Genomic DNA, 13,543 nt, shown 5'->3' on the forward strand with positions numbered 1-13,543 from the left:
TCCCCAGCTGTCATCTGGAGACCATCTTGCCTTCTTCCTTAAGCAGTTGTAAAAATATATAGTTAAATGTTAGATGCCCTTAGGAATGCAGCCTTGATATTACACAGACCTGTGTTGGAATCCCCCTCATAAATGATGCGACTGTGGGAAAAACGCAAAGCTCCATGAGCCATGGTGCCCTCATCTATAAAATGGGGGTAATAATTAGAGCTACCTCTCAGGGTGAGAAAACTATGTAAATAAAGTGCTTGGCACATAGTGCTCAATAATACTGTCTGTTTTCATATGAGTTGATGACACTTATTATTTAAGGAAAGGACCACACCTGGGAACGTTAAAAGGAAGGACACGGAGTCTAACTCACCCTGGACTGACTGCTTCCTTTAGCCAAGTATGAGGTGTGGCTCAGATGAATGAGGAAGTTGATCAGGAGGTGACGGCACATAGCACTGTCTTTACACTATCTCCTCCCAAGGGGGAAGAGTAGAGAGATTTGCTGACCCACCCCAAAGATCAGATGTCCTTGTCCCCTGCCCACCCCACCGCCACACACACATACAGTCCATTGACTCGTTATGGTGCCTTCCTGCCAATCTAGTCATCAAATCTTATGGGGGCAGCCTTTGTAATAATAATGATTGTATGAGACTGGTGGTACTGTTACTCTGAAGCATCCTTCATAATCTCTTTTGCAGAAACAGAATCTAGAGTTAGGGACTTCGCTGGTGGTACAGTGGATCAGAATCTGCCTGCCAATGTAGGGTTTGATCCCTGGTCTGGGAAGATTCTACATGCCATGGAGCCCATGTGCCTAGAGCCTGTGCTCCACAATAAGAGAAGCCCATAAACCACAATGAAGAGTAGACCCCGCTGGCCACAACTAGAGAAAGTCTGTGCTCAGCAGCGAAGACCCAGAGCAACCAAAAATAAACAAGCAAACAAAAATTAATAAATAAAGCTATCCTGGGACTTCCCTGGGAGGAGGTGGGGAAGAATCCGCCTTCCAATGCAGGGGACATGAGTTCGATCTCTGATTGGGGAGCTAAGATCCCTCATGCCGTGCGGCAACTAAGCCTGGGCACTACAACTAGAGAGCCCATGTGCTGCAACTCGAGAAGCCCTTAAGCCATAAAGAAGTTACATGCTGCAACTGAGACCAGTTAAATAAGTTTAAAATATATATATATTATATAAAGAATCCAGAGTTAGCAGGGACTTGGAGATTATTCTGCATTTCACAGATGGGGAAACTGAAGTCCAGAGAAGGGAAGGGTTTACCCTGCTGCTGCTGCTGCTGCTAAGTCGCTTCCATCGTGTCCGACTCTGTGCGACCCCACAGACGGCAGCCCACCAGGTTCCCCCGTCCCTGGGATTCTCCAGGCAAGAACAGTGGAGTGGGTCGCCATTTCCTTCTCCAATGCATGAAAGTGAAAAGTGAAAGTGAAGTCACCCCACAAAAAGTCCATGGCAGAGGTAGGACTAAACCTGTAGCTCCCAGCCCAGGGCCAGCGCTCCTGTCACCACACACCTGTCCTAGGCTTTCTTTTCCCACTGCCACCCCACCTATTCTCCAATCTTCTGGACCACTGCAGTGGTCCCTAACTGGTCCTCCCTGCCTTTAGTGCCTTCCTGTCAATTTGTTCTATATATTCAGCCTGGTGACTGTCTGGAAGCACAGCCTTGATCTTGTCTCTTCCTTCCTAATAGAACGTACTCATTTTTCAGCCTGAAGAGTTATCTGATTCCTGGTTCAACCTCTAACTGAAGATCCAGTCTTTGTTTGAATACATTTATTGACATTTATTGACAGGGAGTTCCTCACTCCCATGGTGGTCCACTGCATCCTTGGATCCTGTTGATTACTGTTGTTGTCTAGTCGCTAAGTTGTGTCCGACTTCTTTGCAACCCCATGGACCAGGCTCCTCCGTCCATGGGATTTCCCAGGCAAGAATACTGGAGTGGGTCGCCATTTCTTCCTCCAGGGGATCTTCCAGATCCAGAAATTGTACCTGTGTCTCCTGCATTGGAGCTTCCCTGGCAGCTCAGTGGTAAAGAATCTGCCTGCAAGGCAGGAGACACAGGAGACAGGAGTTCAATCCCTGGGCCAGGAAGATCCCTTGGAGGAGGGCATGGCAACCCACTCACTCCAGTTTTCTTGCCTGCAAAATCCCATGGACAGAGGAGTGTGGTGGGCTACAGTCCATAGGGTCTCAAAGAGTCAGACATGACTGAAGCGACCAAGTACGCAGGCATGCACTCCTGCATTGGCAGGCAGATTCTTTACCCCTGAGCCACCAGGGAAGCCCTGTTGACTGTTAGAGTTCTTTATAATAAGCTGAAATGCTCCTCCTGGGTGTCCACCCACTGAAGCTGAGTGGAATTCTTTCACATCCATTTGTCAGCAAATTGTAGTCAGTGTTTGATATGAGCCAGGTCCTGGGTGGATTAGGTGCTGAGGAGAACAAGAAAGAGGAATCGGACATGGATCCTTCCATCAGAGAGTAGGGCTCAGGGCTTCACAGAGTTTTTTGTTTTGTTTATTAGGCCTAAAAAATAAGAAACTGATCAAATCCCCTTTCTGTATGACAGCCCTTCAGATGTTTGGAGACAGCTCCTATATCCTCCTGTGCTTTCCCTTCTTCAGGGTATTTATTGAATTTGCCACAGAACATGGCACCCGGGTTTCAGCATTCTGCTTTCTTCTAGACATGCTCTAGTGTGACAGTGTACCCTTCGGAACGTGGGTCTGGAGCTGAGCTCTGTGGCCCAGCTGTGATCAGCTCAAGTCAGCCCAGAGTCTCTAACAGAGGCTGAATTAGAACCACAGAGGTCTAACCTTCTGTTTCTGTCGATACAGTATATCATGTTCACTCTCCTCCCCTTCCTTCCTTTTTTCTTTCCTCCTACCCTCCCTTCCTTCTTTCTTTCTTTTTTTTTTTTTATGTAGCCACCTATTGTTGAGCTTGAGGTCAACTCAAACCTGTAAGTCATTGTCACTAAAACCGCTCTTAATCTAGATTCTTTCTACCCTGTATTTTGGGCACTGGTCCAACATGGCAGCCATTGGCCCCATGTGACAATTTACATTTAAAGTACTTAGAAAGAAAAAAAAAATACTTACCACTAATTGAAATTAAGATTTTAGTTTCTCATTTGTAGGAGTCACATTTCAAGGGCTCAACCCCCACAGTTGTCTAGTGGCTACTAAGTCAGACAATGCCTATTTAGGACATTTCCATTATCACCGAAAGTTCTATGGGACTGCTCTGGTTTGGACTGAAGGGCAGGCATTTACATTTATCCCTTGTGGCCCTCACTTCATCTTGTTAGTTCCAGCTCAGCTCCAAGGCTGCTGAGATCTTTTAGAAACTCATTTTGGTTTCCGGAGTGTTTGTGGGCCCTCCCAACTTCATGACAGCTGTAGATTTGATTAGCATTTCATGCCTTCCTCTGCTTCATCTAAAACCACTGATAAAAATGTCCAGTGGACCAGAGCTGCACCGGAGCGCCGCACATGGCCCTCTGCACTCCAGGGTCACTCAGGCACTAGTTTAACCCATGAGGCCTATATACCAGGCTCTGTGTGCCAGGCACCTGGTACACACGAGACAGACAATGGCAAGTAAAGAGTCCTGCTAGGAATTCAAATGCCTTCACCTTGCATTCAGGGTTGCTTCTTTCTGGCCTATAGTAGCTAAGTTCAAGCTTGAGAACCAGCTTCCTGGGTTTGGATCCTGATTCTGCCACTTTGTTTATTTAAGAAAATATTTATTCATTTATTTTTATTATTAGTTTTTGGCTGCACTGGGTCTTTGTTGGGGGCTCTCTAGTGGCTGCACATGGACTCAGTTTCCCTGCAGCATGTGGAATTTTCTAGGACCAGGGATTGAACCAATGTCCCCTGCATTCGAAGGCAGATTCTTAATCATTGGACCACCAGGGATGTCCTCTCTGCCACTTTATAGACTATATAATGTCTTCGTGTTTCAGTTTCCTAAGAACCTCCATCCCACCATGTTGTTATGGGATTAAATGAGTTAATGCAAGTAAAGCTCTTAGAACAGCGCCTGGCATATAGTAATTAATGTAATATTAGCTATTATTTGTTCATGCTCAGTCCTGCTTTGGGGTCTCAGGTCCTCACTTCTGACCTCTTTTAGTTTGTGGATGACTTTTCAGGCCCAAACGAGGCCTGCCCTTCTTGATTTTTTATGTTCTTGGCTGCTCACCTGGCACTTCCTGTCCTCTGCTGGAGGGGTTACTGCAGTGAAGAACTCCAGTAACTGTTAGGCTTCATCTTGGTTCTGTTTGTCCTGCTGGAGAGACCCAGGACAAGCTTTCATCTATAAAATGATGAAATGATAATCACAGCTGCCTCACAGCACCACAGTCAGGGCTAAGTGAGACAAAGTAGATGCGACTTCCTGCACGTAGTAGGCCTTTTCATCCAGTAAAGCCTCTGAAAGTGCGGCTTCTTCCACATTTCTGTGTTTTAAGTCGTGTCTAACCAAGGAGGTCAGGCTCATTATTCCCTGTACTTCTGGAGGGCCTGCCCCTATCTCAGGAGCTCTGGCAGGAATCCCCTGTTTCTTCTGAGGAATGTGGATCCCTAATGGGTTCCCTGCCTTCTCCTCGCTGCTGTCTCGAGCTTGCTGAACTTAGGTTAGTTCTTCCTCCCAAGCCTCAGTCTGTACTCAAAGTAGGACCTGACGGGGCACCTCTAAGGGCGGTGGTGATTTAAACTCTAATTTAGAAAAGCTCTTTACTTTGGGTGTGCCTGAGATTGTGGAGGGTGGGCGTTGGCGCCCCGAGACAGGGGCCAACCCTTGGAAAGCACCCCTACCCCTGCCAGGATTCAGAGGTATTGCCACCTGAGCTGAGCTGTCCCCCGAATGAGCGGCGCGGTCTTCCTCGAGCTCGGGTCGCGGGAACAATGGGAGGGCGGCTGGGAGGCGGGTGGGCGTCGGCCAGGTCGGGGCTGGAGGTGGACCCGGCCGGCGAGCTGGGCGCCGGGGCCGTGGGGTTAGTCCGGGGCATTGGGCCGAGAGCCGAGGCGTCTTAGCCAGGGAAAACCGAGGTCGGCGCTGGCGGGGACCGGGAGGAGGCGGGGGGCGGGGCCCGAGCCCACCAGGCTGGGACGGGGAGGGCGCGGGGGCCCTGGGTGGGGTCTCCTCGGGGTCTCCCCGCCACTCGCCCCGGCCTCTGAGCTCCGCGGCGACACAGACAGGCGCCCGGCCCACGTGGGGAAGCGGGCGGCGGGCCAGCAGCGCCAGGAGGGCTCACGGGGCTCAGCCCCCTCCCTTGCTCCCCTCCCCGGGGGCCGGCGCGGCTCCTCCCGACGCGCGGCCCCGGCTCGGGCGGCTCGGGCAGCTCGCGCGGCGGCGCTCCTCCCGCTGCTCGCTCGCTCGCTTGCCCGTGGCGGCCGGGATAGCCGGCGCTTCCTCGCCGGGAGCCGGCCGGGGCGGGGCGGAGGGGGGAGCCTGGGCGAGGGGGGCGGGCGGGGAGGGGGCTGCGCCGCGGGAGGGAGGGAGGGAGCGGGCGAGCCAGAGAGCGAGCCGGGCGTTTGTGCGCAGCTCCAGTGCGCCTCGGAGTCCGCCGGGCGGCCGCCGGACACACCGACCGAGGACAGACAGCGCCCGGAAGCCGCGCCGCAGCAGCCAGGTTAGCCGCCCTCGCCGCCCACTCGGGGCCCCGGGGACCCCGCCGCGTCTGGGCTGGTGGACGTTGGGAGGGGAATCGCCGAGGGCTCCGAGCGCGATTCCGGGTCCTGGAGCACTGACAGGCGGGTGGGCAGGCTCCGGAGGCGGGGTGGACACCACCAAGGCGGGCGGCGGGCGCCCAGAGCCGGCGGGGTTGGGGGGACCCGGGCCTCGGTTTGTGCGTCTCAGTACTGGCGCCCGTATGTGTGTGTCGGGGTCTTCGTCGCCGGATGTGTGTGGGGTGTGAGCGCGCGTGTGCCCGTGGGTCCGTGCAAGTGGATGATCGGTGTGTGCGCGTGCGTGTGTGAGAGGGTGTGTGCCCTGTGTCTCCGCGTGTCCGGGTGGTGTGTGTGTATGCGTGTGTCTGGGCGTCAATGTGTCTATGAGAGGGTGTGTCTGAATGTGCAACTGTGTGTACATTTGGATGAGGGTGTGTGCCGATGGCTTCGCCGGTGGCTGGAACCTGTGGCGGTGTGCGTGTGTGTGCGCGCGCGCCAGTGTGAGTCCCCGTGTGTGCGCGTGTGAGGGCGGGTGTGCACCCGCGTAGCCCCGCGTAGCCCCGATGTGCGTGTGCGCGGCTTTGTCTGCACACAGCCGGGAGGAAAGGGGTGGGGGCGGCTGCCGAGGCGCCGCCGTCGCCGGGAACCGGGCACCTGGCCTGGGCAGAGGGCGGCGGCGGCGGTGGGAGGGTGCCCTCGGGGCCGAGACTCCCCGCCGGCAGGTGGGCGGCCACGCCCGGGGGTCCGGAGGGAGCCGGGGTGACAGCGGAGCCGGCGCGCCCGGCTGAGCCGGAGCGGAGGGCGTGTCCTGCCTGGAGCCCGGGGGTGTGTGTGTGCGGGTGGCGGTGGCGACAGCGGTCCCCAGGTTGGTGACCCAGTCGGTTCAGGGATCCGTTTCCTGTAGTGGCGCTGGGACTGTCGCCCGGAGGCAGACCGGGCCCGACCAGGTCTGCCGCACACCCACCCTTACCCCTCCCTGCTCCCTGGGGTAGAGCCGCACCTTAGGTGCCCTGAGGGGAGGAGGGAGATCCACTCTCTTGAAGGGCCAGTGCCCCTACTCCAAGGAATCCTCCTTCAGGAGGTATCTACTCCGAGAGAGGTCTCTGGGTGTGTCTTACTCCTTTCTCCATCAATTGATGCAGCGCAGGCATTTGGAAATGTGTGCATGTGTGCATGTTCTCTCTGTGTGTTTCTTGTGCGTTTGAAGGCACAGGTGTATTTTATCAGTGAACAGCGAATAAGGCATCTCTTGATGTCTATGTGTATGTGTTTTTCCATGAGCTTTGGTATATTTGTTTCTGTGTATGTACACATAGCTGTTTGTGTGTTAGTGAGTCTGTGCATGTGGGTTTGCAAGAGAAATGGCATTTTGCTGCCAACTGGAAGAGAATAGAAAAATTTTGTCCAGGGCCACCCTGTTTTAGAAAAACTGGGTGAAAAGGTGGTTTGGAAATTTAGCCCCTGGCTTTGCAGGTTTCAGATGCTGGTACCGAAATGTAGGTAGAATGAGATTAGATTAGCTAGGAGGATAGAAATGGAGACACTTCCAAGAGGAAGGAAGTGTTCTCGAAGAAGGCTATCCAAGTGTAAGAATTCACACTTCACTTGTAGGTCTTCTTCCCTAGAACCTGACCTCCCCCTCTGCTGCTCAGCTTGCCAGGATAAAGTACACAGGATTTGAAGTATAAAGTGAGCTGGCAGTGCGAAAAGAAGGAGGGTGGCTGGGTAATAGGATTGGGCCAACAGCAGATTTCTGCAATTTTAAAAATGTTTCCCCACCAAGTCAGCAGAAGTTGGGGGTAAGCTGATCCTGCTGTTGTCTTTCCTGAATCTCTTTCCCAGGGCAGGAAAGGCTGGTCTGCAGCTCAGGAGCCCTGGAATTTGGTGCTGGGGTCTCCTTTTGACTTTGGTCAAACCTTTCATGTACTTACCTATTCACTCAACACATTTTTTTGAGCTTCTTTTATGTAAGAGTCTAAACCCCCTAAGCCTCAGTTTCCCTAGGTGAGCAGCTACTAGGCTGGATTCTGGACTTTGAGGCCCCTTCCCTTTCTCAGAGTGCTAGAGTTTGTCTCACTGTTACTCACATTTAGGAATCTACCTTTCCAGCCCCTAAATGGGGGCCTCCCAAGTGGCGCTAGGGATAAAGAATCTACCTGCCAATGCAGGAGACACAGGTTCGATCCCTGGGTAGGGAAGATCCCCTGGAGGAGGAAATGGCAACCCACTGCAGTATTCTTGCCTGGAGAATCCCATGGAGAGAGGAGCCTGGTGGGCTATTGTCCATGGGGTTGCAGACAGTCGGACACGACTGAACGCAACACATCCTCCAAATATCCTGGCCATGGGTCTCACTCACCGCTCCCCCTTGCCCTCATATATTCCAGTCTAGAGCAGTGATTCTCAGAGTATGGTCACCCTACTAGAAGCAGCAGCAGGGTGACCTAGGATCTTGTTAGACATTCTTGGGGCTCCCACCAGATATACAGAATCAATAACTCTTGGGGTGGTGCCCAACAGTCCATGTTTTAACAAACACAGGTAATTCTGATGCACACTAGAGCTCAAGAGAGGTGCAGACAGGAAGCTAGAACCTCCTAGAGGAGGAAACCCCTGGAAAGCATCTCCTGCCCACTTCCTGAAACAGCTGACAGCCATAACCTGGTTAGTAGAGGTGCTGGCTTCAAGTCTCAGGTCTTCCTTGCGATCTTGGACAAATTGCTCCTTCACGAAATAATACAATGACTCATTGACAGTGTCTGCTCTGGGCCAGATTCTGAGTAAGGGGTTTTCCCTGTTCTGCTTCATTTCTCCACTTCTTATGCAGATCTACAGGACCCGCAAGACTGAGTCCCTGCCCACCTCCCTAGAAACCATCACTCTGGCCTTCCTTCAGTTCATCCAGGCACCAGGAGCTCATATGTCTTTGGGATTTTGCACTTGCTGTTCCCTCCATCTACCATACCCTTCCTCTGCTTCTTGTCTTGCTTAACTCCCACTCTTGAGATTTCAGCTCAAAAATCACTTTCTCAGGGGAGCCTTCACCCAGCAACTCCCTAAGACAAGTCAGTTTTTCCTGTTTTACATTCTTCCTGTATTTCGTAGCGCTTGTGAGAATTTGTAATTATACTTGAACTTGTTAGCTGGTTGTCTGTCTCCCCTCGCTGGATTGTGACGCCATCTGGGCAGGAACCTGCTTCTCAGTCCTCCTAGTGTCCCACACAGTGTTTGGCTTATGATTCGTGTTTGATAAATTTGTTGAATGGATGACTTTATCAAATGGAAGATGGTACTAAATGATACTTAGGGCTTCCCAGGTGGCTCAGTGGTAAAGAATCTGCCTGCCAGTGTAGGAGACACAGGAGACGTGGGCTCGATCCCTGGGTCGAGAAGATCCCCTGGAGGAGGGCATGCAAACCCACTCTGGTATTCTTGCCTGGAGAATCCCAAGGACAGAGGAGCCTGGTGGGCAACAGTCCATGGGGTCGCAAGGAGTAGGACACAACTGAGCAACTGAACATGCAGTGCTCATATTAAGTGGTACCTGAAGTGTCCTCTCAAGCCCTGATCTTTTAATATCTGAGCAGGCCTCAGACGTTTTTTTTGAAGTAGATTTATATATCTGTCTTATTTTTCACTGCTATGTCACCATAGATTTGAGACCCTACTGGGTGCCCAGGTCCGTGCTGGGCTCTGCTCTAGGGGAGGCGGGAAAAAGCTCTTCAGAAGACACAGTTTTCTGTGTCCTCCTGGGTTAAGTTCCTTCAAGAATGACAAGAAGAATGCTGAATAAGAGATCTAAAGATCTAGGTCCATGTCTTATTACACGACTGTGAGCAAGTCACTTCTCCTTTCTTGTTTGCTTCCTCTTCTGTGAAATGAGGGTATCAGGATGGTGGTATGCCTGGCATTGGCTACTAGCAGTGGCCCTAGAGTATGTAGCACTGCCATTGCCACACACTAGTCGAGTAGACTTGGGCAAGTGGCTTCATCTCTTCATTTCCTCACCTGTAAAATAGGATCAATAATAGTACTGGGTTCTGAGAATGAATGAAGTAATATACATTCTTTTATTAAAAAATCAATTAACTTATGAATTTGTATTGGGACTTATTTGCAGTATGCAGGATCATTGTTGCGTTCTATGGGATCTTTCATTATGGTGCACAAACTCTGTAGTTATGGCCTGAGGGCTTCAGAGCGAGTAGGCTTCAATAGTGGCAGAGTGCAGGCTTAGTTGCTCTGCGATGGTATATGGGATCTTAGTTTCCCGACTAGGGATCGAACCTGCATCCCCTGCTTTTGGAAGGCAGATTCTTAACCACTGGACCACCAGGGAAGTCCCAACAGTTCAATATTCTTGAATGCCTTTGTACTGGGCCCTAGGCCTACAGAGACAGAAATGAATGCAGCATGCTCCCAGGCTGGGTATGTGGGGCAATGTGCAATGCGATGGTACAATGTACAGGGTGTCAGGGTATGGCTGTTTGTGGAGGAAAAGGCAGTGTTTGGGCTAGATTTTATTTTCCAGGTAGCTGGAGCAGCTCATGCAAAGGCATCGTGACTTGTTAAGGGAAATACAAAGAGTTCCATGTGGTTGGAGCAGAAGGTGGTGAGTGGTGGGGACAGGTGCAGTGAGTGGCTGGAGATAAAGAGGAAGTTTGAGGCCAGATCTGGCCGGGGCTGAAGAGCTTGAGTCCTACAGGTGCTGGTGGAGTTAGGGAAGAAGACTAAGCTAGCCAGGAAGGATCAGATTTGCATTTCAAAACCACAGCTCTCCAGGTGGTGGGGGAGGTTGGCTTGGGTGGAGGGGGAGGATTGTTCACCTGGGGCTCACAGGGTGCTTATTTGCATGATGGAAGGGCCTGGTGGGGTGGATAGAGACCTGGAACACAGAATAAGCCTGGTGGATGGAGACTTCCGGTCAGCCTGAACCGGAGTGGTGAGGGAGAGATGAAAATGACTTCTCCCAGGACCTCAGGCCTCCATTCACCTCCAAGACTGCCTAGCGAGTGGCAATCTGAAAACTGGAATTTAAGAATTCCAGGTCTGCTGCTCCATGGACTCACCATGTATTAATTTCCTAGAGCTGCTTCATGAAATACCACAATCTGGGTGGCTTAAAAAAGCAGAAATGTTTTCTCTTGCAGTGTAGAACTAGAAGTCAGAAAGCAAGGTGTCGGCAATGTTGGTTTCATCTGAAAGCTCTGAGCAGGGGGTCTGTTCAGTGCCCCCTCCTAACTTCTGGTGGTGGCCAGCAATCCGTGGAGCTCCCTGGCTTGCAGCTGCACCTGCCTCTGTGGTCACGTCGCTTTCTCCCCTTCCTCCCGGTGTGTCTCTGTGTCATCTCCTCTTCTAAGGACATCAGTCATGTTGGGCTTAGTGCCAGCATGACCTCATTTTATTTTAACTAATTGCATCTGCAAAGACTCTGTTTCCAAACAAGGCCACCTTCTGAGCTTCTTTGAAGACATGAATTTGAGGGTGGACACTATTCAACCCAGTACATACAGGAAGATGGAAAAGAGTGCAGGCCTTGGGGTCCCCCAAGCCCAGGTCCCAATCCAGGCTTTGCCATGGAACAGCCATGACGCTTTTTCTCAGCCTCAGTGTCGTCTTCTCTGAAATGGGAACAGTAGCACCTGGAGTGCTGGGTTGTGGTGGTGAGACGTGGTCAAGGTAACAAATGTGGGGACTTCCCTGGTGGTCCAATGGCTAAGACTCTGAGTTCCCAATGCAGGGAGCCTGGGTTCGATCCCTGGTCAGGGCACTAAGATCCCACAGGCTGCAACTGTCCACATGCCGAAACTAAAGATCCTGTGTGCTGCAACAAGGGCACGGCGCTGTCAAATAAATACATTAACTAAAATATACTGAAAAAATAAAACCAAGGACAACAGACGTGAGTAAGCCTGGTGAGGTGGCACACAGCAGGCACCCAGGAATTATTACTTCCTCTTTGGCTCCCCTTTCTCTGCACTTAGTAGCCTGGACAAGTCACCTAAATCTTGCGTCACTTTCCTCATCTGCCAAATATAAATAGTCATCATCCAGGTCTACCTACCTCACCCGATTGTGAATCCCAGAGGATAATGAGAAAGCTCTTTGTAAATTGCTTTTGAGTTCATGGCTGTGATTTTTAATTATAATCATCATCTCTATGATAACCCTTGGCCATTGCCACATCCACAGCACTCTCAGCAGAGCCCAGCCCGGCCCACTCTTCTTCTGAGGCAAGTCCTCGTTGCCCCTTTGTGCTCCGAGGCGTCCTACCAGCAGGAGAGCTGCTGTCAGAGTCAGGAGAACCTTCGAGATGCTGGTCCTCCATTGCCCTCATTAGCCAGAGGAGGGAAGCAGACTCTGAGGGAAGTGACACCCCTGAAGGTCACACAGCTGGTCAGGGGCAATTGGAACACCCTGTTTGTGATTCCTGTTTAGAGTCTGAATGGTCCTTTTTGCCTGGCTGCAACTTTAGCCCCAGAAGCAGGACCTTGGCGCAGGTGGCGGCCTAAAGAGAGGATGACACGAGGCCCAGATCTGGGGAGCCAGCGGGGAGAGTCCTGCTCAGTTAGGATCGGATTCCCCAGCAAGGGGGTCCCTGAGTCCTGAGTGGACGAGCACTGCCTCCGCAAGCTCAATGGGCAGGTCATTTTGCTCTCAGCCTGACTCTGGCCATCTCTTCCTGCTCTGGGGGTGGAGGCCGCCCGCCATGGGCAGGCAGCAGCCTCGTGGGGAGCCAGAACGTGGAGGTAACCCAAGGCTTCAATGTCCCTACTGACAGCCAGGGCGGTGCTTCTCAGCAGGCTGTGTACCCCTCAGCCTTGCCTTGGCCGGCCTGGGGAAGGCTCTGGAAAGGAGTTTTGCCTGTTTTGGCAGTTTCCCCAAAGTCATCTTCCTTCCCCCAAGCTGGGAAGCCAGGCCCCTCCTCAGTCTTGACTATCCTTTCCCTTCCTCCTCCCTCTTCTCAATTCCTTCTCATTCCCTTCTCCTGCCTTCTTCCCTCCCCCTCTCTCTCTACCCATCATCTCTCCAGATTAAAGGTCTGAAGATAAAGACCCAGTTCTGGTGGCTGGTTTGGGGGTTGCTTGAGGCCACCTAAGAATTAGAAAGCTTAGAGTCTTCCTCATTAGAGGCTGGGCTGGTGACTGATAAACAAGCGCTTACGTTTATTGGCTCACCAGGTGCCAGGCCCCGTGCTAAGCGCTTTATGCGCCTTATGTCTTTTAATCCTCGCAGCTACCCAGTGAGGCAGGGATTACGATCCCATTTTATTAAAGGAGGCTAATAACTTGCCCAAGTCCTACCCAGTCCTCAGCCAGCAAGTGGCACAGCCGGGATTTCAGTCCAGAGCTATCCAAAGCCCACGGGTGCTCTTGAACCTTTCCCATACTGCCCTGATGGAGCCTTGGAGGATACTTAGGTGTCCGCAGAGGGATGCACACTTGCTCAAATCTGGAGAACGGAGGCTGTGGATTCCACCGCAGGCTTCCTCTCAAGCTTGTGCTGTTACCCCATCAGAGACCAGCTTTCCTATAGGTGCTCGGCCCCTGGTTCTAGGCAGCTGCCCACCTGCAGGAGAAATGCTGCGTCAGGGGCAGGTGACAGGGTAGGACTGAAGGCATTTGGCTTTTTATTTATATATTTATTAACTATTGAAAAAAAAATCCAGACTTCATTTGATTTATTTAAAAAAATTTTAGACTGCACCCTGAGGCATGTGGGACCTACATTCCCCAATCAGGGATCAAACCCACACCCACACCCCCTGCACTGGAAGGTGGAGTCTTAACCACTGGATCGCCAGAGAAGTCCCAGCTTTTTCTTAAGATGTTTTGTCATTGGTTT

General features: G+C 51.9%; 1 protein-coding gene across 6 annotated transcripts in view; it reads left to right on the forward strand.

Annotated features, from left to right (window-relative positions):
- EPB41L1 (erythrocyte membrane protein band 4.1 like 1) overlaps positions 1 to 13,543 on the forward strand; it is a 176,660-nt gene that overhangs the window by 35,599 nt on the left and 127,518 nt on the right. Inside the window, exon 1 of one of the 6 annotated variants that reach the window (XM_025001213.2) lies at positions 5,573 to 5,661. The exons of 4 other annotated variants lie outside the window; for them this stretch is intronic. The gene's annotated coding sequence lies outside the window, so the exon portion shown is untranslated. Of the gene's footprint in view, positions 1 to 5,572; positions 5,662 to 13,543 lie in introns of those variants that run through there. One more of the 6 variants, XM_025001217.2, reaches the window with a different exon arrangement.

The sequence above is a fragment of the Bos taurus genome, chromosome 13 (genome assembly GCF_002263795.3).
Source record: "Bos taurus isolate L1 Dominette 01449 registration number 42190680 breed Hereford chromosome 13, ARS-UCD2.0, whole genome shotgun sequence".
NCBI classification, from domain to species: Eukaryota; Metazoa; Chordata; class Mammalia; order Artiodactyla; family Bovidae; genus Bos; species Bos taurus.